We start from the raw sequence: 6,000 nt of genomic DNA on the forward strand, positions 1-6,000 counted from the left end.
AATCAGGACGGTGCCACCGCCACCTGGGTTCTTTGTATTGCCGACCCCGGACTGCCGCTGCCCAAAGAGTACCCCCCTGGACCTGCCGCCAGTGCCGAGGATGACGGTAGTTGCCGACAGGACGCCTGTCTCTCCTGTGGTACCTGCCGTGCCTGCCATACCTGTTGCTGTCCCAGCCGCTCATTCCCTTTCAGATCAGGTGCCTGCTGCTCATTCACTTTCAGATGTTCCTGCTGTTCCTGGACCTGTTCCTGTTGTTCCTGCTGTTGGTGATGCTGTCACAGTCTCAGGTCTTTCCGGACAGGTGCAGTCGGGCCCTGTTGCTTCGGCAACTGCCCCGGCTCCCTCCTGGATGGAAGACCTGACGTCTGTCCTGCGGAGCCTGGCGAAGAAGAAGAGGAAGAGGAAGAAGTGTCGTCGTCGTCTTCTTCGTCGTCCGCTGCCTCTCCTTCCCCTTCGACTTCTAAGGCCAAACAGCCGAAGAAGAAGAAGGTTGCCTCCTTCCCCCTAAGAAGACTCCTTCGGGATCTTCTAAGGGCCCGGCTCGCTCAGGCGAGCTGGGGAGCTCTTCTGCTGGTCCTCCTGTTCCTTCGGGAACGGGGCCCGTCGCTTCTTCTGCAAAGAAGAAGTCGACGGGGACCAGAGGGCACCAGCCTCGGCTGGTGCGTCTCACCTGGTGCTAGACGGGTCTGCCGCTAAACCAGGTTCCGTCTCGGCCGCTTCTCGTTCGCGAGAAGCACCGAGTGGACGCTCTTCCAAGAAGACCGTCCAGCCAAAGTTTTGACGCCCGAGCTCGCTCGCCGTCAAGACAGCGGCGCGGAGCAGAAGACTGGCGAGAGTCGTGCACACGACTCTCGCCAGGCCAGTGGACGCTCTCGCAGCGATCAACTGGCTGCTCGGCTAACGTGACGGTCGCTGATCAGCCACGGTTTGAGGCGAGGAAGAGTCCCCGCCCCCGGCGCCTGCCGGTACCAGCCACGGCTGGTACCAGCGACTTCGACGCGCCGAGAGGACGCTGGCCGGTCTCGACGCGACACAGAGCCTAGCAGGTCACCCGTCCGCCGCTCCCGATGGGACCGGGCGGAGACGGTGACCAGCGGCAGCTCGCCTGACGCTAGAGATCGGTCTCGACGTTCTCAGCCGAGCCAATCGCCCCAGGCGAGCGGTAAGGCTAGGCCTGCTGCTCGACCGTCACCGCGGGTTGACGATCAGCAGCAGCCCTCCACGCACGCTGGTCCTGCCAGCGAGCGAGGGGGGAGCGTCAGGTCTGCCTCTCCCATAACGGGTTGAGGCGAGGAAGGGGTCCCCGCGGCCGTCGGTACCAGCGGCTCGACGCGCCGAGAGGACGCTCGCCGGTCTCACCGTGACAGCGAGCCTAGCAGGTCACCTGACGCCGCTCCCATCGGGACCGGGCGGAGACGGTAACCAGCAACCGCTCGCCTGACGCTAGAGATCAGCGTCGACGTTCTCAGCCAAGCCTCTCGCCTCAGGCGAGCGGCAAGGCTAGGCATGCTGCTCCGATCGCCACCGCGGGTTGACGATCAGCAGCAGCCCTCCAAGCACGCTGGTCCTGCCAGCGAGCTAGGGGGGAGCGTCAGGTCTGCCTCTCCTGTACCTCAACCTCCTCGGGCTACGCCGGGAGGAGCGAGGTACCTATGAGTGATCGCGAGAGGTGCGCCGCTCGCGACCCCGCTATGACGCCGTATGGACCAGGCACGGTTCTAGGACCGACCAGGACATACGCGCAATTAGCTGGAGGCGACCGTCAGGGGTCTGCCGCTCTTCCTCCTTCTGAAGGAGGAGTATCTAGGGATCTGTTCTTGTTGGAGGGACTGGACGGTCCTACTCCGCAAGACGCGGTTACTCCCGAGATACAGAGGAATTGCAGAAGTCATTAAGCTGATTCGTCAGCATAATGACCCTGCGGAAGGATTGCCGCTCCCACCAGCAGAGCCCACGTCTCTGCTCGAGTCGTTTTGGGGCCCGAGAGGGAACCCAAACCGACGGTGGGTCTGCCGCGATCGGAGCTTGCCGATTCTGTCTCGAACCAGTGTCTCTCGTCTCCGGACAAGAAGGCTCTCGCAGTTCTGGCCGGTCGATCAAGCTACTTCCACCTCCTCTACTGCGACAGCGGCGTTTTCTACGTGTCTTCGGACACCGTATTTAAATACTCCTTCGGTCCTCCTGAGAGGTTTCGACCTCGACGAGGACTGGAATGAGTCGGAGGACGGTATCGGCTCTCTCCTGTCAGGTGTCGATCAGCCCCACCCAGACGACGTTCACAGTGGCGGCAGACCCTTACCTACAGTGAGAGTTCGTAACCCTCCGCGGGGAAAACGTTTCCTCCTGACGATACGTTTTCCCAGACTCTGAGAGGCCATCGCCGCAAGGCGATGGCTGCTCCTACTCTTCTCCAACTGCTAGTTCCACTGGGAAGGCGAGCGAGTATCCAATTCCTTCCCCATTCCCTCTCTCCTTACGGCTACGAGGGAAAGGGGAAGGATCCTACAGAGATTTCTTTGTAGGATCCCACGTTCGGGACTGCGCTACCGGGGGGACCTTCGTGGGTCCTACCTGACGTAAGCCCCGGTCGTTGAGGAGGAATCCTGCTCCATTCTCGATTCGATTTCTACGGGAATCGAGAGGACCACCAGCCGATATCGTTTGACGAATTCGGTGGGGGTTTCGCAGACTGCTTAGAATTCTACGGAATTTCTAGCGCATTCAGAGTGTTCGAGTTTTTTTACGATCTTCAAACACTTACGCGAGACCACGGTCCAAAGTGAGCGAGACGAGAATCCCCGATATGTTACACGATAATCGGGAAACCTCGCCTATGCTCGAATTTCTGGAATTTCTAGCATTGTGAAGAAGACTGCTGCTGAAAGAAACTATCTCACAGTAGGCGACCAACCTGGAATAGAGGAGATCGGACGGGAATATCCAGTTTGGCTTGAACTATCGTCTTAGTATTCTGTTCACCATTGAAGCTTTCCTTCGAGGAAGACTTCTCCTTCACTCTCTTTGATAGAGAACGAAGGTGGTCGATCTCCAATCCTTATTTTGTTTTCTTGAAGGAAAGAATTTAGGATGGAGATCGTTGTTCAGAATCCTACAAATATACTACGTATATTAACCTCGCGACCTGATTCTGCTAAGCAGTTGAATTGTCCGAGGGGTAGGCGCATATCCTAGTTATTCTACGGATTGCGACTTAGACGAGAAGTATTCTAATTGAACTGCAACTCGGGGTTGCCTGCAACCTCCCAGGAGTTTTCAGTTTCAATTTTATATACTTATGTTTTGCACGACAACACCATTTCAACTTTTATATTTACCGAAATTCGTTTCGCCTAAATATAATTGCCCGAGCATATCTTTTATGCTCGGTAGTTCTAGCCGAACGCATTCCTTCGTGGAATAATGGATTACCTGGCAACTCAGGATGACGAGTCAGCAGGCTCAACCACTGCGTATTGAACTGCTTGATAGCAGCTCAGTATCAGCTGGGCCTCCGAGATTCACGGTCATGTATGTCTCTCTCTCCCCTGCTTGATTGACTACCGAAACCGTATCATCTGCCTTAACAATCATGGACGTAGGTCTCTGATTAACGGGGATTCTCGCAATAATGAAGGACCATCTACTGCGGTGACGCTAGATTCCATCGCCTTCGACATTGCGAGAATTTTCAACAGAGATATCTCTTAGACTCTTTCATCTTTCTGTTTACCGCACGGTAAACAAGTCTGTAACAAGTCTCCCGCTGCATCGCACTGCGATAATGCGAATGATTTTGCAGACATCTGAGTTTGTCTTCAAAATATCTCGTATTCGTAGGTGTACAATTGTTCATTGTTCAACCCGAATTACAAGATGTGTCAGAAGACATCGCCTACTCTCCGACCTGACAGCTCTACCTCCAAATGTTCAGCCATGAGAAAGCAGTTCTTCAGGCGGCTTTCACCTGTGTTTTCATTACCGAAGAACGCCCGCTTTCATTGCAACTACGACTTCTCACCGGACAGCAATGAAATAGCGGGTAGCGTTTTCAGTCATTTGTAAGCACAGGTTATGAATCTTGAGATCCTTCTCTCGATTCATATGTGAAGACGTAGGTTGCATTCAATATCTACCTTCGTCTTCAACGGTACATAGTGTTGTTTCTCCTTAGCTGAGATTCAACAAACGTGAGATGTTTTACCTTCAGGGACTCGGTCTCTAGAAGGCAATTGACTTTCGCCTGTTGGGTACATGCCTAAGAGAATCATCACCTCGCTGTCCGGCATTGGTGACAAACAAATACATCATTTGTTTGGTCTCTCGGCATAACCCCTTTAAAGGCGAAGGTCACGTGACTTACTCGGATGCTTTGACAACTTGCCTCCTACCGAAACGCAGTCAGTCGGCAGCTGTCAGAGCGCCCGAGTCAGTTACGAATTACGCTGTGACTTAGTTTCGGTTGTTACACAGCAACCATTACTTCGTTTTAATAGCTTGTCACAGTACCCATACCATTGACACCCACCATGGAGTGTCGGTGTCCTATCCACTACCGAGAACTTCGCTGCATGGGGATAGGAGGATGCGAAAGACTTCGTTGCTAACGGACAGACCAGTATGGGTACTGGACATCACCGAAGTAGAGAAGAGGGATAGGTCATGCGACTATTCCTTTTTGCTTTTCCTCTGAGGAACTGCATGACTTCTCCTGCGAAGTCAGGCACCCCAGGGGATGGGGATCCGTGACGCTCGATTTCGTACCGAACTTCGTAGCGAAGACTCAGAACACCCTTCGGTCCCTGACGATTGGTTCGAGTCGTTCACAATCCCTCCCTAATGGACTTCACCGCCTTCGATGCGAAGGAGATGCTGCCTTGTCCACAAGAACTTCTCCTTGGCGCAGGTACTGAAGGCAGGGGTCTGGTCCAACCAGACCACATGCCCTTCCTCTACCTTCGGGATATTGCCCACAGGTCCTTGGATCCTTTTTCCTTGGACACCCGTGGTGGCTGCTCAACACGTTGTGTAGCGAACCCCAACCCCGACCCTCGCAGGCTGAACAGCATCGAGTCCTGGTGTGACCGTAAGAATGGATGGTGAATGAGAGTGTGACTGGCTCCTCTTCCCATCTTTTTCTTCCCCTCTACCTGTGGGTAGAGGGACACGGTCGTCACCCTGCTGGATAAGGACAAGATGCAGGTGAGCTACTCAACAGAGCCCCATCCTATCCCTTTCACTAGGGATAGGAGCGTATATCCACCACTTCCTCCAACAAGGGGGGGGGGAGGAAGTGGATGCCAGCTTGAGACAACCCATACTTTATGTTTGCCTCTTGCAAACAGGAACAAGTTCTTGCTTGCTGGTACGAAGAGATACGCTTGCCTCTCTCTTAGTACTCGGCCCAGAGGTCTGACCATTGATCCTGCGGTGCACACCCCGATCAATCGGACAGAGGCTTGGATCCCTCCCTCGCTCTTACGACCAGGGAGGCATTCCAGGGATGGACGAACACCAGTCTGTTCATCAAAAGACTCAGATTCCTCCCACCAAGAAGTGAGTCTTCCTATTGTTAAAGGACCGATGGTTTGTATTACGTATCGGAACAAATGACAATTTGTCGAAAATTGCATTTTCCTAACTATACGAACCTGAGGTCCTTTACATATACTCCCTCCTCATGCCACCCCTCACTCTGCGTATTTGCATGGGCCAAAAGCAAAAGTGATTTGTTTACCTCCCAGTCGCGCGGCGCGCGACTGTCGGACAAGCAGTTAACTACCGTTCCTCCCCTTGTTCGAAGCTTACGACCGTTCCAGCTGCCGCTAGCTACTTTCCTATTCGTTTAAAAGGACCTCAGGGGTTTGTATAGTTAGGAAAAATGCAATTTTCGACAAATTGTCATTTTACAATTGACATATTATTGTAAAAGACAAGAACAAACAAAAAACGAGCAAATTTACAAAAAGATGTCGTGAGAGAGACTCAGAACATTCCCCC

This window comes from Macrobrachium nipponense, chromosome 20 (assembly GCF_015104395.2).
Source record: "Macrobrachium nipponense isolate FS-2020 chromosome 20, ASM1510439v2, whole genome shotgun sequence".
NCBI lineage: Eukaryota > Metazoa > Arthropoda > Malacostraca > Decapoda > Palaemonidae > Macrobrachium > Macrobrachium nipponense.